The following is a 27,436-nucleotide window of genomic DNA, read 5'->3' on the forward strand; positions in this document are numbered from 1 at the left end:
GACTAATCAGACCCATAGAAGAAAAGTTCATAGTAAAAGAATTCCATTTGTTAGTCAATATAGTATTTGTAGTGAAGGCATTGCGAGCATTATACGAAAACATTGGCATTTACTGAGGGATGGTTTACCTGAGGTAGCAGAAGTACAGGGTTTCCCTCTTATGTCATATAGAAGGGCACCCACCCTGAGGGACAAATTGGTGCATGCAGATGTTGGTACTAACAAAACATTTCAAAAGTTATGTAGATCTGATGGCACATATCCATGTTTAAATTGTGTGCACTGTAGCAGTGTTATTAAAGCTAAAGAAATCTGTCACCCCTACACAGGGGTCACATTTAGAATCCATGGCCAGTTTGACTGTAATTCTAAATATGTTATATATGCACTAAAATGTCCTTGTGGTATGTTATACATTGGCCAAACCACCCAGGCAATGAAAGTTAGGCTATCAGCCCATAAGAGTGCCATTAGAACACAAAAAACAGAGTTAGCAGTGTCATCCCACTTTGTGCAGGCGCGGCATGGTGTGAGCCAGCTGCGATTCCAGATTTTAGAACAGGTGCCCCCCTTGAGGAGAGGGGGTGATAGAGTTAAGAAACTCCTTTATAAGGAGGCAATCTGGATACGCAGGCTGGACACACTTGAGCCGCGCGGCATGAATAGGGAATATGATATGCTGCCACTGATTTAATCATATCCCATATAAGTAAGGAGATTATATATATTATGATGTAATAAGTGCTATGTTTTTTGCTCGGTTTCTGTACCTTTGGGACCTCCCTAAGGGGGTGTGCATTTGGATGTCGCGCGTCATCTGTGCACATCAGGGTGGACTTTGTCCACGCTGAGTAGGGATGTCTGACTAGACGGCTAATTGCCGTCTTAGGAGGCAAGACTTTAGCGTACTGCGCTGGTATCCAGTGCACGTGGCGCTTTGTTTACATCAGCCTTGCCTCCTATTGGTCGGCATTCCCTCTGCACATCTAGGCCTCCGGTTATGTCAGACCCAGAAGGGCGTCATTGTGTTTATACACGTGACGTCCTTACAGCCTATCCGATCGTGCGGCGTTTCGCCGCACGTCACGACTAAGGTTTTCCATCAGGTCCGCTCTTTAGGGGGTGTGTACTTGATGAGGTCACACCATACCTTGCCGTGATTGGTCGGCGGCTGAGCGGGTCTGCAGCGCCTGAGGTAGTGGACGTGCGCCGTCGCAGATGCGCACCAACTGGGGAGAGGATTCCATGAGGAGGACACGTCATAGGTATGTGTAATTAAGTTCCCCATAAGGTCCGCTTGGCAGGACGTAGGGGGAGGTGACCGCCAGAGGCGGTACTCTGACGTGATAGGCTAATGCATATTGTATTGATACTATTTAAGGTGACCATTTGAAACTTACCAGTGAGACACAGGCATAACTTGATAAAGGAGGTACGCCTCCGAAACGTTGTAATTGGAACATGTCTGGTTGTCTTTAATAAAAAGAGCATACAGATACAGATGGTGCCGGCATATCTTTTACTTGAATAACTTTATCCCTGACCTGTCTGGTGTGTTCTTTGGACTTCATGGTGTTGTTGCTCCCAAAATTCTCTTAGACAACTTCTGAGGCCCTCACAGAGCAGCTGTATTTGTACTGGCATTAGATTACACACAGGCGCACTCTGTTTAGTTATTAGCACTCATCAGGCAATGTCTATGGGCAACTGACTGCACTCAGATCAAAGGGGGCCAAATAATTATGCACACACCACTTTGCAGTTATTTATTTGTAAAAAATGTTTGGAATGATGTATGAATTTCGTTCCACTTCTCATGTGTACACCACTTTGTGTTGGTCTTTCAGGTGGAATTCCCCAAAAAATTGATTCAGGTTTGTGGCAGTAATGTAACAAAATGTGGAAAACTTCAAGGGGGCCGAATACTTTTGCAACCCACTGTACATCTAACGATTTTCCCGCCGATATACAGCAGTTTCGATCGCAGTGATCGTAACGGCTGTGAAATTGCCGCACACACCGCTGACAGAACGATGGATTTCCGTCCAAAATCCATCGTTCCCGTCGACTCCCATCGATCCATCTGTGCGGAAGAAATTTTTCGAGCGCCGGCGGGTCGGGAGTGCGTCGATAGCGGTGTTTGAATGCCCGACGACCGACGCAATACAGCGGGTATACATTACCTGTTCTGCCGGCGCGAGTCCCGCTGTCACCGCTGCTCCGTCTCCGCGCTGGTCTGGCCTTCGGCATGCTTCACTTCTTCCTGCCCAGCAGGAAGTTTAAACAGTAGAGCGCCCTCTACTGTTTAAACTTCCTGCCGGGCAGGAATAAGTGAAGCATTCCGGAGACCAGACCAGCGCGGAGACGGAGCAGCGGGACTTGCGCCGGCGGAACATGTAATGTATGCGGGGCGGGGAGCGGCGGCAGCACCACCACCACCACAGATTGTGAACGGTTTCAGGCTGAAATCGGTTCACAATCTGTTTGCAGTAAAGGTGGCCATACGATCCCTCGCTGATCAGATTCGATCAGAGAGGGATCTATCAGTGGGTCGAATCTGATGGCGAATCGACCAGTGTATGGCCACCTTTAAAGTTCACAGCAGTTTTCAAGCAAAATATTTTGTTTAAAGCAGCTAATGAGTTAAAACAAGTTTATAAAGGATATATACATTATTACCTGGCCAGACACACCTCAATGAATCAAACTTACTCAACCCACAAAACGAATCCTTCTGATAACCGTAAAGAGCAGTGTGTAGCCCAGGGCCGGGCCGAGGCATAGGCTGGAGAGGCTCCAGCCTCAGGGCGCAGTGTAGGAGGGGGCGCAGAATTCATTAAGCTGTCATTCCTAATTGTGTTTGAAGCAGAGAGAAATAAGAAAAGGGGATACATGGCAGTGACTGCAAGCCAGATAACTAGATATTAAGGTGTTGGGGAGGTTGTGGGCCCTGTGGCACTTCTTAGTCTAATAGCAATCAGTGTGTGACGGCTGGGGTGGGAGGGATGGAGGGGCGCACTTTGGTGTCTCAGCCTTGGCTGCTGGAGGACCTTGTCCCAGCTCTGGTGTAGCCACATTATAAAAGAAAATGATACTGTTTGTGTAAAGCCTGGGTCTTTACAGGTTGTAATATTATCCTGGAATTTCAGTAGAGTTGCACCAGTAAATAGAGACCAAATCAAAACTATTACAGCTTAACCACTTCACCACTGAGGGGTTTTACCCCTTGAGCACCAGAGCAATTTTCACCTTTCAGTGCTCCTTCCATTATTCGTCTATAACTTTATCATTACTTATTACAATGAAATGAACTATATCTTGTTTTTTTGCCACCAATTAGGCTTTCTTTAGGTGGGACATTATGCCAAGAATTATTTTATGCTAAATGTGTTTTAATGGGAAAATAGGAAAAAATGTGGGAAAACATCATTAATTTTCAGTTTTCGGCCATTATAGTCTTTGAATAATGCATGGTACTGTAATTAAAATCCATGAAATTTATTTGCCCATTTGTCCTGGTTATTACATCGTTTAAATTATGTCCCTATCACAATGTTTGGCGCCAATATTTTATTTGGAAATAAAGGTGCATTTTCTTTCAGTTTTGCGTCCATCCCTAATTACAAGCCCAAAGTTTTTAAAGTAACAGTGTTATACCCTCTTGACATAAATATTTAAAGAGTTCAGTCCCTAAGGTAACTATTTATGGGTTTTTTTTATTGTAATTTTTTTTTTTATTACAAAGCGTGGGAGTTAATGAGTTAATTTATAATGTAAAAGAATGTATTTATATATGAAAAATGTTTTTGACTGTAGTTTTATTTTTTGTAATTGCATCCTGTAAGCGTAGGAAGTACTCACTTGAACACATGGGAAACTTTTTTGTTTTTCACAATGATTGCGCAGCTTCTCATAGAAGCAGCCAATCATTGCTGGGGGGCTTAGATCAACGAATGGGAAAGTTTTTTCCCGTTCATTGATCTCCGGACGAGCGGGCGGCGGCGTGCACAAGCAAGCGGGAGCACGGACAGCGGCGGGGGATGCGTGTATCTATGCTCCTGGTGGGGAAAGGGTGATAACAGGAGCGTAGATACACACATCCATTGTGGTAAAGTGGTTAATTAGCTCATGAAAAGTACCTGCATCAAGCTTCTAGTGTGAATGAGCCCTAAACATTTTCGAAGGATACCTGCACACACGCTAGATGCGGACTGCGATGACCTCAAACAGCTACCTCGGCAGAGTTTCACCTAAGATGTGTACAAAGCTTAAAGTTACTTGAAACAAAATACCAGCATGAACTTTACTGGGCCATATTTAGTATACTCTGGTAAAGTTTCCATGCACAGGGAGCGCATGACAATTTCCTGTAATGTCCAGGGATGTTGCTAGCCCCAAAGATCAGTGACACGTGCCCCGGATCTATTCTTGGGTGTCCCGGATATCCCCCAGGCAGAGCCAGCTGTGGTGCCTCAATGGCGGGCATGCTGTGAACTGTGAAGCATCAATGGGGGTATGCTGGATGCAGATGTGCCTCTATGTGGGCATGCTGGGTGCTGTGCTGCTATGCTGGGTGCTGTGATGCCTATAGGGAGCATGCAGGGAGCTGTGGTTCTTCTATGGGGGTATGCTGGGTGCTGTGGTGCCATGCTGGGAACTGTGAGCCTTTATGGAGCATGCAGGGAGTTGTGGTTCTTCTATGGGGGCATGCTGGGAGTTGTGGTGCCTCAGTGGGTGCCTGGGGGGGAGGTAGGCAGCAGTGCTGTGTGCCTGGCATGGAACTGTGGCACTGCAAGGCAGGTGCCAGGGGTGTGTGACACGTCACGTGTTTATGCCCGGAGCCCGGCGGGGCGGCAGGAAAGTAACGATTCACTATTCCTGCTGGATCAGCAGCTGGTGGATGTGAGCTGACGTCAGAGGAGACGCGCGTGATACAAACCCATCGGAAAACCCCCAAGGCTCCACCAGCTGCCAGAAATAGCTGCAGAATCTGGGACGAGCGCGGACAATTTCCTCTGCGTGGCTGGACCTGAGGACACGAGAGCCGGGGGAGGCTCGGACCGCCAGGCTGGAGACAGGAGACTAGAGAGAGCCAATCATCCGATCCTGCTGCACCTGTCATTCCCCCAAGCCTTCCACACACACAAGATAACTATCCTTTAAAATGACAGATATCAGACAGGTATCAGACACAATTGTTGTAAAAAATGTATCCAAACGACAACCACAAACGCCTGATGCTGAGTATTCTGCTCAGGGCTGTGGAGTCGGTACAAAAATCCCCCGACTTCAACCCCACAGCATGTCATCTGAAATGTTACTTCTGCTTGCGGGCACAGTATTCAAACTACATCATTGTTTGGAATGGCGGTGTATGCGGACAATGGACCGCAGTGTTAAACCCCCCTAAAGACCAGGCCATTTTTCTTGAAATGGGCCACTGCAGCTTTAAGGCCTCGCTGTAGGGCCGCACAACTCAGCACACAAGTGTCACACGGCTGTCCCCAGTACAGTGCTGCCTTAGATCGCAGCGCCGTACAGCATAATTATCTAACAGTCTCCGAGCGGCAATCGCCGCTGGGAGACTGAAGGCAGAGCTCTGCTCCGCCTTCCAAGCAGGGATGTGCATGCAGCAGCGCGCGCGATCTTCTGCTGGCCCCATAGAGAGCCATTCACGCCAATCGGCATGGAGCAATCCTGGGGCTGCCACCACGTTGACGCCAATTGGCGTGGAGCGGTTGGCTAGTAGTTAACAATCTTACAGAGTAATATTGTTTCAGCGACATTGCTTGTTTGTGTGTGCCGACTTTTATCTAGTGTGTGTACAGACATGAATGAAAAAAGTCGAATTTCACAGAGAAAGGCATAGAAAAGTACGCATATTTTGCATGAATTTACTTCCTGTAGAGTTACAGAGTACCCAGAGAAGCGGTTAACCTGACAGATACAAGTTACATTGCACAGAAGAATACCTTGTGTGGTAGATAAAGCAAGGCTGTTTCTTTCTGAAACACCCTCATACGTATTGCTTTACTATAACAATCAGATCAGGGATTCCACATAAGTGTCTCCACTCCATTGGAACTCCCTTCCACAGTCTGCCCGTTATGCTCTGAGCCTGGATACCTTCAAACATAGGGCCTGATTCACAAAGCGGTGCTAACAGTTAGCACGCTGGTGAAAAGCCCTTTATCATGCCTAAACTCAGTTTAGGCATGATAAGTTTAGGTGTGATAAGTTTAGGTGTGATAAGTTTAGGCATGATAAGTTTAGGTGTGATAAGTTTAGGCATGATAAGTTTAAGCGCCAACTGCGTTAGCACCACAGTGCACAGCTGATCAAAAGTTTTACGCTAGCAAAGACTGGTGCACTTTGTATAAAGTTTAATGGCGCTGCTTTGCGTGCGGGACTTTGCAAGCGATCTAAACGTATCTAAACTTAGCATGCCTAAACTTATCACACCTAAACTTATCACGCCTAAACTTATCACGCCTAAACTTATCACACCTAAACTTATCACGCCTAAACTTATCACGCCTAAACTGGCTTTTCACCAGCATGGTGCAATGGTTATCATGCCTAAAGTCTTTTAGGCGTGCTAACTGGGTTAGCACCGCTTTGTGAATCGAGCCCATACTCTCCAAACGCCTACAATTTGCTATTGATAGCATTGGAGGCTCACACGGCCTCATCGGCTAACCCCTGTGTCTCCTTCCCTAAAGTCTCCAACCCACCACTCTCTAGAGCAGGCATGGGCAAACGTGGCCCTCCAGCTGTTAAGGAACTACAAGTCCCACAATGCATTTGCCTTATGAGTCATGACTGTGGCTGTCAGACTCCTGCAATGCATTGTGGGACTTGTAGTTCCTTAACAGCTAGAGGGCCAAGTTTGCCCATGCCTGCTCTAGACTGTAACCTTGCAAGGGCAGGGACCTCCTCCTCCTATTCTGCTGTAATTTATACAGAGATATTAATATGAACATGTACCAGTATTGGTGGTATCTCAAACCACACATTAACTATGTACTTGCTGGATGTCTCATGTATCTATACTCCCTACTATTTGTTTTGTATTATGTACAGCGCTATGGAAGATGTTGGTGCTATGTAAATAAAAAATAATAATTATAAATACAAAAGAAACCCCAAAACTGTATAATGATCTGTGAATGGATTTATCTTGTATTCCCCATCAAATTCTATAAACCTACCAAATGGTAAAAATGAAAAACATTGTTATCATTTTTATAACTGATTCCACAGAAAATTGTTGCATTTACACTTTTGATTGGCCACAGTGAATGATGCTCTTTTTCAATTGTATTGAAGGGAACCAAAAGTGAGAGACATATGGAGGCTGCCATATTTATTTCCATTCAAACAATACCAGTTGCCTGACATACTGCTGATCTCTTTGGCTGCAGTAGAGTCTGAATCACACAAAAGCATGCAGCTAAATCAGACTTTAGTCTGCATGCTTGTTCAGGGCCTATGGCTAAAAGGATTAGAGGAAGAGGATCAGCAGGACTGTCATTGTTTAAAAGAAAATTAAGATGTCAGCCTCCATATTCCTCTCACCTCGAGTTCCCTTTAAAATTGCAGGAAATGATTGTATTGATATCTATCCATGTGTGTCCATCTTGGGGGGACGAGAAAAAGATGTGGCAGATTAATCTTCTGTAATATTCCGACTGGCCGCATTCTGCTGCTCTCTGGAGACGGCTGGGTAAATAGTGCTTGTCACAATGGCGTGTGCATGGGGAGGGGGTCCCTGGGGAGATGTGACCAGGTCATGCCTGCGCTCCGGGAGATGTATTGATGGAGCCATCGTAGCTGAGTCCCCTGTGAGCAGCTTACGCTCTCAGATCCAGTCCCCCCCCCCCCCCCCCCCAGCGATTAGCATTAAGCTGAGAGAATCTGGCAGATTGCAGGCAGGGAGATGAGCAGTGACGAGCCGGTACCAGCAACATCTCTGTCATGCCAGGAAATCCCCGGGTGCATAATCCCTGGCAGGACCGTATGGTGACTGCGCTGCTGCCAACAACGACACCGCATTTCATGCCAGCCGCAGGACACCTGAGGCTCTACAGAGATGCCACCGATCCCAGTGCCACTCTTCCCAGTACGGAGGACAGTCACGAAATATGATAGCAATAATATTTTTCAGCGTTTTTATAGCACTGGCATTTTCTGCACCTTTTTATAGATCAGGGGCACCTGTGGGCACAAGGTGAGGTGGGGGGGAGGGGGGTGCGCCGCGGCAAAAATGGGCGTGGTCATACAGTGAGTGGGCGTGGTCATGGGTGGGGCCAAATTTACATGAACTTAGCAGCGGTGTAAGCTACAGTTAACGGGCCTGCCCATCAAAATATTGGATGGAGCCCCATGTCCTTAATTTAAATAATTGACAATCAGTATAGGCATAGATCAAAGATGTATACGCACATACAATTTTGAATGGTCAATCACTGACCAATTTTACCACCCCCATGCAAGTGGGCCAACAGACAATGAATTTAATGAACAGAGCTAAAATTGGCTAATCAAAATTGTATGTGTGTACCAGGCTTTACAGCTACATACTGAAAGTAGCAGGGATAAGCACACACTGCAGCTAGTTTACTATCAGTACAGGCACAGAGTAACAGCTTATACAGTACATACTGGAGGTAGCAAAGATCAGCACATACTGCAGCTAGTTTACTATCAGTACAGGCACAGAGTAACAGCTTATACTGTACATACTGGAGCGGGCAGAGATCAGCAGACTCTGCAGCTAGTTTACTATCAATACAGGGACACAGTAACAGCTTATACTGTACATACTGGAGGCAGCAAAGATCAGCACACACTGCAGCTACTTTACTATCATTCCAGGCACAGAATAACAGCTTATACTGTACATACTGTAGGTAGCAGAGATCAGCACACACTGCAGCTACTTTACTATCATTCCAGGCACAGAATAACAGCTTATACTGTACATACTGTAGGTAGCAGAGATCAGCACACACTGCAGCTAGTTTGCTATTAGTCCAGGCACAGAGTAACAGCTTATACTGTACATACTGGAGGTAGCAGAGATCAGCATACACTGCAGCTAGTTTACTGGAAGTACAGACACAGAGTAACAGCTTATACTGCACATACTGGAGGTAGCAGAGGTCAGCACACACTGTAGCTAGTTTACTATCAGTACAGGCACAGAGTAACAACTTATACTGTACGTAAGGGATGTAGCAGAGATCAGCACACCCTGCAGATAGTTAACTATCAGTACAGGCACAGAGTAACAGCTTATTCTGTAAATACCAGGGGTAGCAGAGATCAGCACACACTGCAGCTAGTTTTCCGTCAGTATCGGCACAGAGTAAGGCCTGGAACCCACTGAAATCAGCAAACGCGAAACGCAACCGCTAGCGTTTTGTCTGAGCGGTTTGCAAGCGGATTCATTCGCGTTTTCGGTTGCATTTTGCAACATTGTATTTTTTTGCTCAGCGGTTGCGTAGCGTTTCGCGTTTTTATCCTGATTGGTGCTGTGAATTATTTTTCATTTTGTTGCAGTGTGCTGAACCGCAAAACGCTAGCAAAACCGCTCAGTTTAGGTTTTGCTGAGCGTTTCCGCTAGCGTTTCAATCTTTGCATTGAAGCGCTAACGCTCCCAAAATGCTGCACGTCCTGCGTTTGCGTTTCTGGGAAACGCAAACGCTCCTGTGGAAGTTGCCCCATCCATTAACATTAGCCCAGCGTTTTGGCAAAGTGCTAGCGTATCGCAGTGCTGCCAAAAGCGCTCCTGTGGGTTTCAGCCCTAACAGCTTATTCTGTACATAATGGAAGTAGCAGATATAATCGGGGGGGGGGGGGGGGGATAGAAAGGAGGGCAGAGAGAGGAAGAGAAAAGAGGGAGGGGAGGAAAGACAGAGAGAAGAGAGAGAGGGGGCAGAAAGAAGAGAGAGAGGGGGCAGAAAGAAGAGAGGGGGGGGGGGGGGGAGAGAAGAGAGAGAGGGGGGGGCAGAGAGAAGACAGAGTGGGGGGACAGAGAGGAGAGAGAGAGAGGGGGGGAATTGAGAGGAGAGAGAGATGAGGGGACATAGCAGAACTTATGGGGCCATGAGATGTGGGCAGTCTTGAGCAATGTCACCTGCCACTACCCTATGGATAGGAGTTAAAGAGGAACTCTAGTGAAAATAATGTAGTAAAAAAAGTGCTTCATTTTTTACCATAATTATGTATAAATGATTTAGTCAGTGTTTGCCCATTGTAAAATCTTTCCTCTCCCTGATTTACATTTATTACATGGTGACATTTTTACTGTGGGCAGGTTATGTAGCTGCTCCTAGCTGTTTTGGCTGTTGGAGACAGCTGTAAACAGCTAATTCCTGTCTGTGAACATTGTTACATTGTGGCAGTTTGCCCAGAGTACCGCGGTACTCAGAGTTTCTTGTGGGAGGGGTTTCAGCACAAAATCAGTCATACAGCGCCCCCTGATGGTCTGTTTGTGAAAATCATTATATTTCTCATGTAAAAGGGGGTATCAGCTACTGATTGGGATAAAGTTCAATTCTAGGTTGGAGTTTCTCTTTAAAGAGGAACTCCAGTGAACATTTTACTGCTGGCAGGTGATGTAGCTGCTGCATGGTTTTTGGCAGTTGGAAACAGCTGTAAACAGCTATTTCCCACAAAGCAACGGGGTTCACAGACAGGAAACTGCCAAAAGTTCAAACTTTTCTTGCGGGAGGGGTTTTACCACAATATCAGTCATACAGCGCCCCCTGATGGTCTGTTTGTGAAAAGAAATAGATTTCTCATGTAAAAGGGGGTGTCAGCTACTGATTGGGATAAAGTTCAATTTTTGGTCGGAGTTTCTCTTTAACTGTGCCATTTACATTCTCATGCAATCTACGCTGCATATGGTCCATGGGTACTGAGCTAAAGTGAGGGAGGAGGAATTCATGAAAGTAAATAGTAAAATCCTTTAACCACTTGAGGACTGTTACCCCCCCCCCCCCCCCCCCAGTGACCAGGCCACTTTTTACTAATTGGGCCACTGCAGCTTTAAGGCCTAGCTGCAGGGCCGCACAACTCAGTACACCCCCCCTCCCCCTTTTCTCCCCACCAACAGAGCTCTCTGTTGGTGGGGTCTAATCGCTCCACAGTTTTTTTTATTTTTTATAAATATTTATTTTATAATTTTTTATAAAATTTTACTGTTTTTTTTAAATGTATTTTATACTCCCCTCTTCCTTCCCCCCGCCAGCCAATCATAATGATTGGCTGTCATAGGCTTCAGCCGATCACTTTTGTGCCCCAATACAGCGCTGCTGCAGATCGCAGCGCTGTACAATGTATAAAGACGGCGGTTTAGCCATCTAACAGTCTCCGAGCGGCGATCGCCGATGGGAGACTGAGGGCGGAGCGGAGCCCCATAGAAGACCGTTCACGCCATCATCAGCGTGGAGCGGCCGTGGGGCTGTTTCCACGGTCACGCCAATTGGCGTGGAATGGTCGGCAAGAAGTTAAGTACCTCCTGGACCCCCTATGCTCCAGGGCCCCATAGCAGCTGCTATGGCTATTGCTATGCCCCTGGTATCAGTACCCCAATATATGCATTCAGGGGTTACTGCTAGGTGATTACTCCCAAAAAGCAATCATACAGGGGTCAGGTCAGGCAGCACAAGGCAGGATGCGGGTGCACAGAGCAATCATACAGGGGTCAGATCAGGCAGCACAGGGCAGGATGCGGGTGCACAGAGCAATCATACAGGGATCAGGTCAGGCAGCACAGGACAGGATGCGGTGCACAGAGCAATCATACAGTGGTCAGGTCAGGCAGCACAGGGCAGGATGCGGGTGCACAGAGCAATCATACAGGGGTCAGGTCAGGCAGCACAGGGCAGGATGCGGGTGCACAGAGCAATCATACAGGGGTCAGGTCAGGCAGCACAGGGTAGGATGGGGTTGCACAAAACAAACATAAAGGGGTCAAGTCAGGCAGCACAGGACGGGATATGGGTGCACAGAGCAATCATACAGGGCTGTGGAGTCGAAATCGTGGAGTCGGAGTCGTGGAGTCGGGCAATTTTGGGTGCCTGGAGTCGGAGTCGGGAAAAAATGCACCGATAAAATGTTCTATTTCTCAGATAATAGTCATTAAAAATAATGTATATATACAGTATATATACAGTAATAGCTGTGCTTAGTCCACAAAAATGAAATAAACCAATCAAAATTAGTTACTTGTGCTGCTTCAATAAAGCAGTCCCCGTATTTTTAAGGTCAGATATCCATATCTGATTGTGACTGTATATATGATGTGTACACAGGAATCTCTTATATATACTAAATAACATCTATGCTGTAAGAATAAAGCCTGATGTGTAGCCGTGTCACTAATAGAGATGGTCAACGAGATGGAAATAATTCTGCGTCGATTCTGATTTATGCAAATGTATGCACTCCCTTTGCTGATGAAATCAAATAATTGTGATATGTTATTAAAATTTGGTTTGGTGACTACAAATTAAAGGGTAACTGAGACGGATGAAAAGTAGTTTTATACATACCTGGGGCTTCCTCCAGCCCCCTTCAGGCTAATCAGTCCCTCGCTGTCCTCCACTACCCGGATCTTCTGCCATGAGTCCTGGTAATTCAGCCAGTCAGCGCTGTCCGGCCGCATGCCGCTCCCACAGCCAGGAACATTCTGCACCTGCGCAATAGTGCTGCACAGGTGTAGTATGCTCCTGGCGGCGGAGTGTGTGCATGCGCACTACGCCTGACTGGCTCAAGTACCTGGACTCATAGCAGAAGATCCAGGTGGTGGAGGAGGACAACGAGGGACTGATTATCCTGAAGGCGGCTGGAGGAAGCCCCAGGTATGTATAAAACTTTAATTTCATCTGTCTCAGGTTTACTTTGTTACACAGTAGTACTATACTCTACATATGCACTCCCCACAGAGCTGCAGGGAATCCACTGAGAATGCTGTGCACGTTGAACACAGAGGTGTTGTCTGTTTACAATCTCCTCATTCCCCTGCAGAGTACCTGCACATCATTCTTACATGTACCCACACTTACATTGCCTAGGGCCTGATAGAGGTTCTTTGTTCCGGTTTGTACCTTTTACAAGTACTCTTACCAAGGACTAGTTTTACTCTAAAGGGAATAAATATAGTAGTCTACATATCCTTCTCACTTCAGTTGTCTTGTAAAATTCCTAAGCGTTGGCAGTTAAGAGACGAATTTCATGTTACATACTTTTAATCAACAAAATTGTAATTTGCAAATTAGAGGAGTCGGAGTCGTGGAGTCGGAGTCGGTGGAATCCTAAACTGAGGAGTCGGAGTCGGTGGATTTTTGGACCGACTCTACAGCCCTGATCATACAGGGGTCAGGTCAGGCAGCACAGGGCAGGACATGGTTGCACAAAGCAAACACACAGGGGTCAGACAGCACAGGGAAGGATGTGGGTCCACATTGGAAAGAAGGATGGGTTTCGTTTCCGCAGGCTGATTTTGAATGAAATAAAATTACATTTTTCACCGTGTTGAGAGCGGTTCCTGCTTTCATTATTGATAGTTTATTCATTAAAGTTTGTAAACATTGTATAATGGTGGCATATGGCAATGCCTCCAGACCTAGGCGTTCTGTGGAAGTTCTTTCTCATATCGTGATCCCACACGTCAATAACTGCAATGCAATATTCATGATACTATAAGAGATATCTGCGGAGCACAGGAACGCTTCACAAGCGCTGCATGACAACAAATTGGAAAATTGCTAAAAATGTGCACGCAATTTTCCTTACGTGAAAACACAGCCCTATAGTGGAAACACAGCCATGCAGTACTAACCAACATCCCCCCTTCCCCCTCAGGGCCCATTCACAGTGGGGATTGCAAAAAAAAGGTAGCAAAATCGCTAGCATTTTGCGACTGGGATTTTTTTTTGCGATTAACGGGTATTTTTTATTGGACATGTTGGTGATTTTTGAGCAACCGTGATTCACAATGTTTTAACGTTTCAATTGCGATCGCTCTAAAATCGCAAAAAGCTCTGCATGCGCCACGTTTCCTTTTACCTCGAATTGCCGGAGATCGTGGTAGTGGGATCGCTGCCATATACTTTTAGGGCATATTCACAGTGGGACGTTGCGGTTTAATGCGACGTTAAAGTCGCAACGCGCCTGCGTTTAGAGGAAACGCACTGCAAGCAGTGAGTTACCACAACGCAACATTTTTCAACGAGAAGTTAACGTCGCACGGTGAATGTCCCATAGGATTAGCATTGCAGTGCGGTATGCTGCGTTATAAGACTTTATAACGCAGCTCCGCAACGTGGCACTGTGAATGCGTCCTCAATTACACAAGAGCTTTTAAAGTGAACCAGAGACGAAGCACCCTCATGTATTTTACCATATACATCAGTGGGAACATTAGAGAAAACGCCTACCCTGCTCTCTGTTTCATCCTTCACTGCTCAGCCTGCTTGTTTATCAGTCCTGATAAAATCCAAGACTGAGCATTCAGTCTGGCTTTGCTCAGGAATCATTATAGCCGAGTCTGTCTTCTCTGATGTCTTTTCAAGCCCAAGCCTGCCCCCTTCTGGCTCTTTTGTAATGACTCAGCTATAATGATTCCTGAGTAAAGCCAGACTGAATGCTCAGTCGGGGATTTTATCAGGTCTGATTAGAAGCAAGCTGTGCAGTGAAGGATGAAACAGAGAGCAGGGTAGGTGTTTTCTCTAATGTTCCCACTGATAGATATGGTAAAATACATGATGGTGTTTCCTCTCTGGTTCACTTTAAAAGCACTAGCAATCATTGGCGATTTAGTAACCGTCAGTTAACGCCCGTAAATCGTGAATGGGCCCTTACACACACAACTGGTGGAGGGAGTTCTGGGGGTCTCCTTCTCATCACAATCTGGTGACCGCTGGTGGGTGGGGGCGCAGTATTGGACGAAACAGCATTGTTGGTGGGGAGCGAAATCAGACAAAACATGTAACAATAACAGCAAGAACATGAAAGCCCTCCTCACACTGGCAGCAGCTTCCTTCCCTGACGTAACAATGCTGTGTTCAATCTATAGGCTCATCGATCAGGCAGAGGAGCGGCTGATCAGTAACTCATGCAGGATTATCTGCCTGTAATTGGATCACGTCAGACATAGTCCAGATGATGGCTGCGGTCATGAGTCAGAAGGGCAGAGCCTCAGCCAGGGATTATGGAGTCCATACATAATATCCCATCCCCCCCCCCTCCAGTAATCACGGCGTACAGGCTATGTGCAGCGTATGAACGGAGGTGGTGACTAAAGCCTACAGGTCTCCCATAAAGAGGCCCTGTAGTGACATAAATTACAATGCAGTAAATTATTCAGGACACTCACTTTTTTGCTAATTTTCCTGACTTCTGCATTGGAAACACTTCTTTGTATATATATATATAATGCTGTATATTGGCATGTAACCCCGCCCCCCAGTGATGTCACAGCCTAGGCTGTTTAGCTATATGGAATTCTGAGCTAATCAGAACAGACAGAAAGCCCTCCAAGACACAGAGGACGCTAGTGAGTGACTCTGTCAGCGTGCGATCATCGTGTATTAGGGCACTTCCACACTAAAACACATTGCACAGTTGTACAGAGGCGCCAGAAGTATAGCGCTCTGTACAGAGGCGCTAAGCTTTCACTGAGAATGCATGAGTTGATTGTACTCCAATTTATTGCCTGATGAAGTGGAATATGTCCACAAAACACGTTTCATCCACCTGGAGTATGTAAATAAACCATTTTATTGTTGAAATCAGTGGTGCTCAGCAGAGCTCGAATATTCGAGTAGCTCGAATATTCGAGCTCTTTTTCAGCTATTCGAGCTCAGTATTCGAGCTCCGAATAGCTGCAGGTATTCGAATGGGCTATTCGAGTAAACTCGAATAGCTCATTCACTATTCGCGCTATTCGAGCAAACAGCGCTATTCGAGCTCGAATACCGAGCTCGAATAGCGTCATAGCCTAGATTGATGTCCTTAGAGCCAATCAGAAGGCTCCCAGGCCCTCTGACGGCAGCCAATCACTGAGGGGGACCCTGGCCAGCCCCTACCCTATAAATAGCGGCCGCCATGTTCGGTTTTTCCGTCCTTGCCTGACTTTGTACAGAGAGAGATCTGCTCCTTTGTGCTTTGGCTTAGCAAGAGCTTTATTGTGGTCAATCACCTAGCGTTTTTGCTCACATACACCTCCTATATACACCTATATTGTTGTTAGTTAGATAGACATTGTATTTTAGTTAGTAGCTTTTGTGTTACATAGAGAGAGACAGCTGCTGCAGGCTTACAGCTTTAGGCCTCAGGGCCTGCCTGTGTGGGCAGCTGTTCTCTCCTGTCCTCTGTTTATTTCTCATCTATACCAGTATTTCTGCTGTCCACACCAGCAGGAGTGCGGAAACGCACTGCTCCTCCCCCCTCTGCAACTCCTGCCGCCGACACTGAGGCCTGTTCTGGCAGCCAGTCCTCAGTGGCCTCCTCTGCTGTGTCCGCTGATTCCCGTGCCAGCAAAAGGCCACGCCAGAGCCTTTTGAGCGAGTCCTTCCAGGGGGTGGTTAGGGCTCTGCCTCCCAGCAGCCGTCGCGTGCGGCAGCTGAACGGCTTGCTGGCACGGGCCATGTGCTCCCAACTCCTGCCGTACACGCTCATGCAGGAGGGGAGCGACATGCGTGCGCTGCTTGCTTGTGCAGCCCCAGACTGGCAGCTCCCCAGCAGACACTTCTTCGCCCACAAGGCTATTCCTGCACTGCACCGCTTTGTGATGGCCAATGTGGAGCGAGGGCTGGAGCACGCGGTTGGTGAAAGGGTCCACGTCACCATGGACTCCTGGAGCAGCCGCTTCGGGACAGGCCGCTACCTGTCCTTCACTGTCCACTGGGTCAGCTTGGTGGAAGGGGGTGAGGATGGGAGAGCAGCAGCGGGCACAGCAGCAGCAGCAACACAGTGGGTGGTGCCACCCCGCAGGGTCAGGGGAACTGCAGCAGGTTCCTCCGATCCTCTGCCATCCTCCGGCACACCTGGCCAAACCCCCCGCCTCAGCAGCAGCGTGAAGGCCCGCCACTGCCAAGCGCTGCTGCACTTGGTCAGCCTTGGGAAGACCAAGCTGACGGCAACCCATGTGTTGGCCAAACTCCAGGAGCAGGAGAGGATTTGGCTGACCCCCAGAGGCCTCAGAGTCGGAGAGGTGGTGGCCGACAATGGGGCCAATCTGGTTGCCGCAATAGACAGGGGAAACCTGACCCACATCCCCTGTCTTGCCCACGTGCTGAACCTGGTGGTGCAGAAGTTCTTGCGCACCTACCAGGGGATGGGCGAACTGCTGGAAACGGCAAGGAACGTTGTGCGTCACTTCCGGCGCTCGGCTGCAGCCTGTGCGAGACTGGAAGACGTGCAAAAGGAGCTGGAGCTGCCACGCCATCGGCTGATCCTTGACGTTCCGACTCGCTGGAACTCCACCCTGGCGATGTTGGAGCGTCTGGTTGAACAGAAGCACGCTGTCAACCAGTACCTTGCCCTGGCCACTGTTTCCGCCGCTCAGAGAAGGGACAAGACCAAGTCCCCAATGATGACTGGAGGCACATGCAGCAGGTGTGCTTAGTGCTGGCTCCCTTTCTGCAGGCCACTAACATGGTGAGCAGGGACCATGCTATGGTCTGCGAGTGGGTTCCCCTGGTTTGTCTGCTGAACAGGGCCCTCGATGCTTTGCTGGAACAGGGAGCAGCAGCCTTGGACCAGCAGGAGCGGCAAGCAGCTGCACAGTCCACCTCTGAGGGGAAGGAGGAGGAGGACTTGGTGGAGGTCCCTGACCTTGCTGCTGATGAGGGGGATCAGCACAGCGCAGCTGAGTTGGTGCGGGGGTGGAGAGAGGATGAGGCGGCAGAGGAGGAGGAGGAGGATGAGGACAGCAGCACTGCCATCGATGTGCCAGCACACGTGGCCCGCCTCTTCCCAATGGCAGCGCACATGCTGGCGTGCCTGCGCAGGGACCCCAGAGTGATCCAGATGAAGCAGAGGGAGGAGATCTGGATCAGCATGATGTTGGACCCACGCCTCAAGGGGAAGTTGAGCCAGTTCCTGCCGCCTGCAGGAGGAGACCCAGCGCAACAAATAAGGAGCTTGCAGCAGGCCCTTGTTGAGCGCTTGGAGGAAGCCTTCCCCCAGCCTTCCACCCCCACTGTCCAGCCAGCACAGAGGCAGCAGCAGGTGCCTGCATCCAGCAGCAAGCGCCCCACAGACCTGCTGTCTCTCAGCAACGAGCTCTACAGGACTGTAGAGGCTCCGGCAGCAGTGACTAGAGAGGAGGTGCATGCAGCAGCATCCTCCTCCGGTCACAGCCAGCGCCTGACCCGAATGGTGGCTGACTACATGGGGTCCTACAGCGGGCTTGACAGCGATGCCCCTGTTGATCCCATGGAGTATTGGGTCAAGCGCCTGGAGATCTGGAGCGAGCTGGCGCAGTACGCCCTGGAAGTGCTGTCCTGTCCCCCTTCCAGCGTGCTGTCCGAGCGCTGCTTCAGTGCAGCTGGTGGCGTGGCCCCTGTTGTCGGCGAGAGGGGGACATGAACTGAAGAACCATCGTTAATGTGCCTTACCACCCTTTACCACCTCCTGGCTCCTGCTCACTAAGCCAGCCTGGTTCACTTTGACTATTACGTCGCCTGCAGCCACACATTTTACACCTACAGTGGGCTGCTGTGTACTGCCCTTCTGCTGTCTGTCTGTGTTTCCCACTGTCAGGGTACACAGATTTACCTTCTGCTGCCACTCTGCCACCAGCTATTACGTCAAACAATAGCTATATATCTGTGTAATTTGTTTTACAAACAAAACCAAAAAACCATAAAAAAAAAAAGGTTTAATTTTTCTGAGGTGCCCGGGTTGAAAACTGTGTTGTCCCAGTTGTGTATTGGACACAATGTGGGCTGCACGACCGCTGTCTGGGACCTCCTGTTGTGTTTATTTACGCCCTGGTATCACCGCTAGGTACCAGGGCTATTATGTCACGCTGCCTGCCTGCTGCCACACTCACAATACTCCTCCATTCCTCCTGCTGCTGCTGCTGTCTGTCTGTGTTTCCCACTGCCAGGGTACACAGAATTACCTTCTGCTGCCACTCTGCCACCAGCTATTACGTCAAACAATAGCTGCTCACATAATTACTCCTCCATTCCTCCTGCTGCTGCTGCTGTCTGTCTGTGTTTCCCAACGCCAGGGTACACAGATTTACCTTCTGCTGCCACTATGCCACCAGCTATTACGTCAAACAATAGCTATATATCTGTGTAATTTGTTTTACAAACAAAACCAAAAATCCATAAAAAAAAAAAAGGTTTAATTTTTCTGAGGTGCCCGGGTTGAAAACTGTGTTGTCCCAGTTGTGTATTGGACACAATGTGGGCTGCACGACCGCTGTCTGGGACCTCCTGTTGTGTTTATTTACGCCCTGGTATCACCGCTAGGTACCAGGGCTATTATGTCACGCTGCCTGCCTCATTGACTGCCTGCTGCCACACACTCATCCTCCTCCTCCTGCTGCTGAATTTACCTCCTGCTGTCTGTGTGTTTCCACTGCCAGGGAGCACATACAATGGCGCATCCAACATGCGTGCGCCACCAGCTATTTGTTACGCTCAAAAATAGCTGCATTTCTTTAAAAAAAACAAAAAAATTATATATACTTTTTATTAATACTGTGTGATATTATTTTTAGAGGTGTCCGGGTTGAAAACTGTGTTGTCCCAGTTGTGTATTGAACATGATGTGGGCTTCACGACCGCTGTCTGGAACCTCATGGTGTGTATTTACGGCCTGGTACCACCGCTAGGTACCACACAGCCTATTATGTCTCGCTGCCTGCCTCATTGACTGCCTGCTGCCACACAATCCTCCACCTCCTCCTGCTGCTGCTGCTGAATTTACCTCCTGCTGTCTGTGTGTTTCCACTGCCAGGTAGCACATACAATGGCGCTTCCAACATGCGTGCGCCACCAGCTATTTATTACGCTCAAAAATAGCTGCATTTCTTTAAAAAAAATATATAAAAGAGAAATAAGTGAAGAAGAAGAAGACGATATAGAAAAAGAAGAATAAGAAGAAGAAGAAGAAGAAGAAGAAGAAGGAGAAGAGGATGTAGAAGAAGAAGATGAAGAGGAAGAAGATGAAGATGAAGAAGATGAAGAAGATGAAGAAGATGTAGAAGAAGAAGATGAAGAAGAAGATGAAGAAGAAGAAGATGAAGAAGAAGATGAAGAAGAAGAAGAAGACAATATAGAAGAAGAAGAAGAAGATATAGAAGAAGATATAGAAGAAGAAGATATAGAAGAAGAAGAAGAAGATATAGAAGATAAAAAAGAAGAAGAAGAAGAAGTATATACAGTACTGAACAAAATTCTGGACACAACTTCTCTTTCCACCTTTTTTTTTTTAAAGGAACATCCCCACATAATCACTTGTTGTTGTTACTTGGAAACAAAAGATGTTTCTTGCATCATTCACCCTCAAAACAAGTGTTGGAAGCTATTTAAGGCCAATTCGAATAGTCAGCTCGAATAATGAGCTCGAATACCGACTCGAATAGTGAGCTCGAAGTCCGAGGTCGAATCGAATAGTAAAAAATATTCGACTCGAATATTCGACTGAATTCGAATAATTTACTATTCGAATTCGACCAAACTCGAATAATAAAAAGGGGTATCCGAGCATCAATAGTTGAAATAATCAACAGCATTTTTATGTCTATTTTGGGGAGGTAAGTCCACCACTAACCCCCCAGTGTTCTTTTTTTAAAAGTATTTTATCTCTTTTTATACTTCTGGCGCCTCTGTACAACTGTACAAGATTTGTGTCCACCCCAGGTGGAGGGGACTTGGTTCCTTTTTTACGATATACAGAGAGCAACTTCTTAATCCTGAGTGGGGACAGGTCTAATTTTACCCACCTGCCTATAAAATGGGCTCTCGGTGTTCCCTTTTTTTGTCACACTAAAAACATAATCGGGGTGCGCTATGAGCGCAATTTTCACTTGTTTTCAAGGGTGCATTTCGCCACGATCAGCGGGCATGATTACAAATCACGGTGTGTTCAAAAAATAATTGGAGGAATTTTTAAAATTCATCGCTTTTCAGGCCTTTAAAGTGAACCCAAGATGAAAATAAAATGATAAGATAAACAATTGTATTTATCCTCCTACTCAAAATGACTTTTTTTTAAGATATCCCTTAGTTTTATTTTATTTACAACTCAATTGAATGTTTTGTTGTCTCTGCTCAGTATCAGCCTAATAAGTGTCCCAGAGTTAGAAAAAGGTCAATGGTTCATGTATTTTATCTCCCTCTGCTCTCAGAAGGTGTATTCTGCCAGGAAAACTTTTATGGCTTTATGGTTGTAATTTTCTTATCAGTGGCCTTTACTATATCCCCGACAAGACAGAAGCTGTCACTTCCATGCCTAATGCTGAGAATACACGGCTCGATTTTGAGCCATTAAGATGGCTCGATAGATAATTTCCGCCATGTCCGATCACCGTTAGATCATTTTGCCGATCGATTCATCATTGAAGTGAATTGAAAAAAGATAAGAAAAACGAGCAGAAGATAAGAGAATCAAGCGGGCAAAACAATCAGGCGCAGAATCGACCCATGTATTCCCAGCATTACAGGCAGTAAAATTAGATACCCGTATTTTTTGGACTATATGGCGTTCCTGAGGACAAAACTAGGGGGAAAAAATATATAATAAATCTGGTGTATCCATGGTGGAGGAGCCTTGTGGATTATGCCCCCTTATACCTCTCTGTCCCCGTGTCCTCCTCTGCCCCCCTTGTGTCCTTCATGTGTCTGCCTCTGACCTCCTCTATGCCCCTTTGTGTCCCCCTGTGTCCTCCATTTGTCCCCCTGTGTTCTCCTCTGCCTGGGCACAGTACAGGGAGTCCCCAACATTGAGGCGGTTTGGAGGTTCATATTGGCAGGCGTTCACAAGTTAGAAACTCTCTGTAGTTGGACTATAAGCAGGGCTGTGAAGTCGGAGTCGAGGAGTTGGAGACATTTTGGGTACCCGGAGTTGGAGATTTCATAAACTGAGGAGTCGGATGATTTTTGTACAAAATCCACAGCCCTGTAAAGTATTAGACTAAGGAGTCGAAGTCTGAGTCATTTTGGGTACCTTTAACCTCCCTGGCGGTAAGCCCGAGCTGAGCTCGGGCTATGCCGCCGGGAGGCACCGCTCAGGCCGATCCGCCGCTATACCCGTCGCTGCAGCCGCCCCCCCCCCCCCCCCCGGACCCCGTGCGCTGCCTGGCCAATCAGTGCCAGGCAGCGCTGTGGGGTGGATCGGATTCCCCTTTGACGTCACGACGTCGGTGATGTCATCCCGCCCCGTCGCCATGGCTCTCTTGATCTCCGTTCGCCGAAGGTGATCGGAGGGGCTGGGGGGATGCCATAGTTTCGCTACATGAAAAAATAAAAATAAAAAAAAAGGTATTTGCTGCCCCCTGGCGGATTTTAACAAACCGCCAGGGAGGTTAAGTCTGAGTTGGAGTCAGAGTCGGTGGTTTCATAAACTCAGGAGTCGGAGTTGGAAGATTTTTGTACCGAGTCCACAGTCCTGACTATAATGCTGGGTACACACGTTGAGATTTCCCGCTCGATTCGCGGGATCGAACTGATCGATTCGATTATTTCAAACATGCTCGATTGGATTACGATCTTTTTTTTACGTTAAGTATGCAAAATCGACGGCAGGACCGATCGAAATCCGATCGAGCATGTTTGAAATAATCGAATCGAACCGCGAATCGAGCGGGAAATCTCAACGTGTGTACCCAGCATAAGACGCAGTGACTTTTTCCTCCCACTTTTGGGGGAGAAAAAGTGAGCCTTACAGTACAAAAAATACTGTAAGGAAAAAAGCCTGGTTATTAATATGTTTTGTACATACACATGTTTATCTCATCATGTCGCCTCAGGTACGCTTTAAAGAAAATCTGTAAGGAAAAAAGTTCCACTACTAACTAACCTAATGAGGCTTCCCCGGCCCTCCTATGTAGCCATGATCTATCCCTGGCTCTCCCCAAAAATCCGCTGACGAGTTTATCAGCGGAAGCACACCGGCACAGTAGCGCCTGCAGCACACGGCAATATTAACCTTTGGGATCCAGCGCAGTACTAACTTCCTCCTCGGGCTCAGGCTGAAATAGACAAACCCGATGGAGTCCGCTCTACTGCGCAGACGCAAGACGAGGTACGTACCCCCTGGGGCTCTTTTTTCCTTACAGGTTCTCTTTAACCACTTGCCGACCGCGCACTCATACCGCGCGTCGGCAAAGTGGCAGCTGCAGGACCAGCGACGCACATCTGCGCCGCCGGCTGCAGGCTAATTAATCAGGAAGCAGCCGCTCGCGCGAGCGGTTGCTTCCTGTCAATTCACGGCGGGGGGCTCCGTGAATAGCCTGCGGGCCGCCGATCGCGGCTCGCAGGCTAAATGTAAACACAGGTGGAAATAATCCGCTTTGTTTACATTTGTACAACGCTGCTAACAGTAGCAGCGTTGTACTGGATCAGCGATCCCCGGCCAATCAGCGGCCGGGGACCGCTGTCACATGACAGCAGGGAGCCTGTTAGAGGCTGCACAGGACAGATTCGTTCCTGTGCAGCCTCGGATCTCCGGGGAAGGGAGGGAGGAGAGGGAGAGGGGGAATCCTGCGGTGGAGGGGGCTTTGAGGTGCCCCCCCCGCCAGCCACACGCAGGCAGGAGCGATCAGACCCCCCCAGCACATCATCCCCCTAGTGGGGAAAAAAGGGGGGCGATCTGGTCGCTCTGCCTGCACCCTGATCTGTGCTGGGGGCTGTAGAGCCCACCCAGCACAGATCAGCAAATACAGCGCTGGTCCTTAAGGGGGGGTAAAGGCTGGGTCATCAAGTGGTTAATGATAATCAGATAATTAAAAAGTTAAGCCACGCTCTACAACAGCACAAGATAGCCGCGGTCAATGTACACAGTGGCTGTATACAGTAATGCTTTGTCTTGCTGGTTGGGACTTTCTCCCTATTACAGGTTTAAAACGGTATAAAACCCTGACGTATTATTCAATAAAAACATGTTGTCCTACTTTTTATTTGCCATACGGTTATCATATTTGCTTTTGTGCATAAGTATTATTATTCATTTAGAAATTATACGTTTCCAAAGTACACTTTTTTTTTGCTCTGAGAGCTGACTTTGCTTTTTATTCATAACTGCTTTACTCATCTTCTAAAGTAACCAGAAATGCTTTCTGATTGGCTGTCTTCAGCAGAGCCTGCAGTGTCATGCTGGGTACACACTTTGAGATTTACTGGCCGATTTACTGTCACATCGATTATTTCCAACATGTTTGATTCGCTTTCCGATCGATTTCCGAGCATTTTCCGATCTATTTCCTATTAAAGTGAACGGAAATCGATTGGAAAATGCTCGGAAAGCAGATCGGTCATGTTGGAAATAATCGATGTCAATAAATCGGCGATAAAATCTTAGTGTGTACCCAGCATCAGAGAAGTGTTTATTTACATTCCTCAATTGCTACAATTAAATACAAGATAACATTATCTCTAGTTCAGATGCGTCCAGCTTTCCTGACAGGGAGCTTCTAAGTCCTGTGTTTAACCCTTTGAATGCTGTTTCAGTAAAAAAAAAAAATGCTGGTTGTATATAATATGCTGTAAATAATCTATTAGAGCAAAGAAGAAATGCTGGGTTTCATTCCGCTTTAATATAACAGAACGCGATTGCCCGTATCTGTCCCCCGCTGTCTGGGGCAGGACTGCCCGGTTATATGTAATCCCGAGCTGCAGACAGTGAGGATAATTTACAGAATGAGTCCATTGGTATTCAGGGCTGGAAATATCACTGTCACATAAGTGACACATCCAGGGGACCGCAAATGGCCGAGTAATTACCACTAATCGTTCTCATCAGGTGACAGGGAGGAACAGATGATGAGGGTCACTGGGGAGCGTGTGGCTGCATGAGATGAGAGTGCGTAGATCAGGGGGAACGGGCTGACAGGTTATCTCTAAGCTAAGAACAAATCACCTTGTAAATGGCAAATCCATACTGAGACCTCCGGCCCAGGCCTGTGGATGGGATTCTGCCGGGTGATGGGACCAGCTCCAGGCAATGATGGCTCGGTCAGGGTCCAGCACGGGGAGTTCGGCACAGATGTGAAGTGCTGGATGTGGGTTTCCCTATAGTCGTATAGTTCAGGAATGCATTGTGGCTGTCTAACCCTAACAATCCACTCAAAGGGACCCTGAACAGAGCTCAAAAATGGAATACTGAACTTACCTGCGGCTTCCTCTATCCCCCCCCCGTAGTCCCTCGGCATCTTGCAGGTCCACTTCCTTCTCCCGCTGGCTTAACTGCGCAACCCAACCAGGAGTTGTGTGCAACTGTGCATTAGCGGCCTGTCCGCGCACCTGTCTTGAGCAGGCGCCTGTCGCTGTGAGCGCTCTGCACGGTTCTCGAAAGAATAAACCGTGCATGCGCAGAACACTTACAGCTACGGGCACGTCATCAAGACGGGTGCCCGGACGGGCCAAGCATGCGCAGTTGGGCACAATTCCTAACCAGGTCGCGCAGCTGACAGTACCGCCAACAGGAGAAAGGAGGGGCCCCAGATGACGCCGCGAGACCTCACAGGCTATGGGGAGCTGGAGGACAACCCAGGTAAGTTTAGTATTGCATTTCTGAGCTCTGTTGAGGGTCCCTTGGAAGCAAATGCCTTTCCCGTTACTTACCATCCTCCCAGCAATAACCTAGTCCTAATCTCCCCCCATATCATTACCCCCTACCTGAAATCCAACCCTAACCTCCCTTGATCACCTTAAAGAGAAACCGTGACCAAGAATTGAACTTCATCCCAATAAGTAGCTGATACCCCCTTTTACATGAGAAATCTATTCCTTTTCACAAACGGATCATCAGTGGGCTCTGTATGGCTGATATTGTGGTGAAAGCCCTCCCACAGTGTGATGTCAGGACCATGGTGTTGACATCACACTGTGGGAGCCTTGTTGCATTGTGGGAAATAACAGCTGTTTCCAACTGCCAAAAAAGCAAGCAGCATCTCCTTCCACAGACATCACCTGCCAGCAGTAAAAATGTCACCATGTAAATGTCAGAATGTAAATCAGGGAGAGAAAAGATTTTATAATGGGCAAACACTGACTAAATCATTTATACATAATTATTGTAAAAATAAAGCACTTTTTTATTACATTATTTTCACTAGAGTTCCTCTTTAAGTCATTCCTGGCCTTAGCCTAACCTTAAAGGACCACTATGGCCCAAAATTACAAAGTTTACAATACATACATACTGTACAGTACAGTATAGTACAGTAAATGCATTATAAATGACTTTTTTTCCCTATACGCTTACAGTAGGCAATAAAGATCTGACAGATTTGAAAGATTTTGGACTAGTCCATGTCCTCATGGGGGATTCTCTGAATTTTCTTTATTCTTAGCACTCTATACAAAGATACCGGCCAGTCTCCTTTCTCGTTTGCACACTATTTTGGCAGCTGAACTGAGATACTGCTGTTTCTGTATGAAATCTTGAAGATAAAGAAACACCCTAAGAATCCCACACTGTATATATACACAGAATATCTAGCTACTGTATAGGGTTGATCAGAATAGCCGAATTCTGATTTTGTTGAAATTCGTCGCTCCATGGGCAAATACAGAATTTTGTGTTCTGATTTTCATGTTCCAATGGCATTTTCAATCGAAGTCAACGTGGTTGAGGGCTCGTTTCCACTATCGCGAATCTGCATGCGTCCAACGCATGCAGATCCGCACATGTAATACAAGTGGATGGGCCTGTTTCCACTGTAGCGTTGTTGAGGTGCGTTTTTTTCAGCGTGAAAAAAACGCACAAAAGAGCCAACGATTTCGCCTGCGTCGGGAATCCGTGCGAATCGCCGCTAATGTATTTAATAGTAAAAACGCATGCGTTTGTTACATGCGTTTTTACCCACGATTTCGCGTGCGATTTCGCACCTTTTTCAATTTTATTTAGCCCTGGCAGTGTCATGGTTAATTTCGCATGGCACCCTGCCATGCGAAATCGCAGGCGAAATCGCGGGTAAAAACGCATGTGGAAACGCATCCGCATGCGTTTTTACAAGCGTCGGAATGCGGCCGAAATCGCGTCGCAACAGTGGGAACGAGCCCTAATAGTTCTGCCAATGTGAAAACTGGAAACAAGAATTTTCAGCATGATGTTAACACGGTAAAAATTGGATTCATAACATTTTCAGCAAACGCAGTTATTAACACAAATGGCTAGAAAACTGAGTGAAAATTGGCTTCTGAGATAAGAATTTTTGGCAAACAGTGACATCAACAAG

At 47.3% G+C, this 27,436-nt stretch overlaps 1 protein-coding gene across 4 annotated transcripts in view; it reads right to left on the minus strand.

Annotated features, from left to right (window-relative positions):
* KCNH2 (potassium voltage-gated channel subfamily H member 2) overlaps positions 1-27,436 on the minus strand; it is a 380,786-nt gene that overhangs the window by 78,442 nt on the left and 274,908 nt on the right. The gene's annotated exons all lie outside the window — the stretch shown is intronic.

Source organism: Hyperolius riggenbachi, chromosome 5 (assembly GCF_040937935.1).
Source record: "Hyperolius riggenbachi isolate aHypRig1 chromosome 5, aHypRig1.pri, whole genome shotgun sequence".
In the NCBI taxonomy this organism is placed as follows: domain Eukaryota; kingdom Metazoa; phylum Chordata; class Amphibia; order Anura; family Hyperoliidae; genus Hyperolius; species Hyperolius riggenbachi.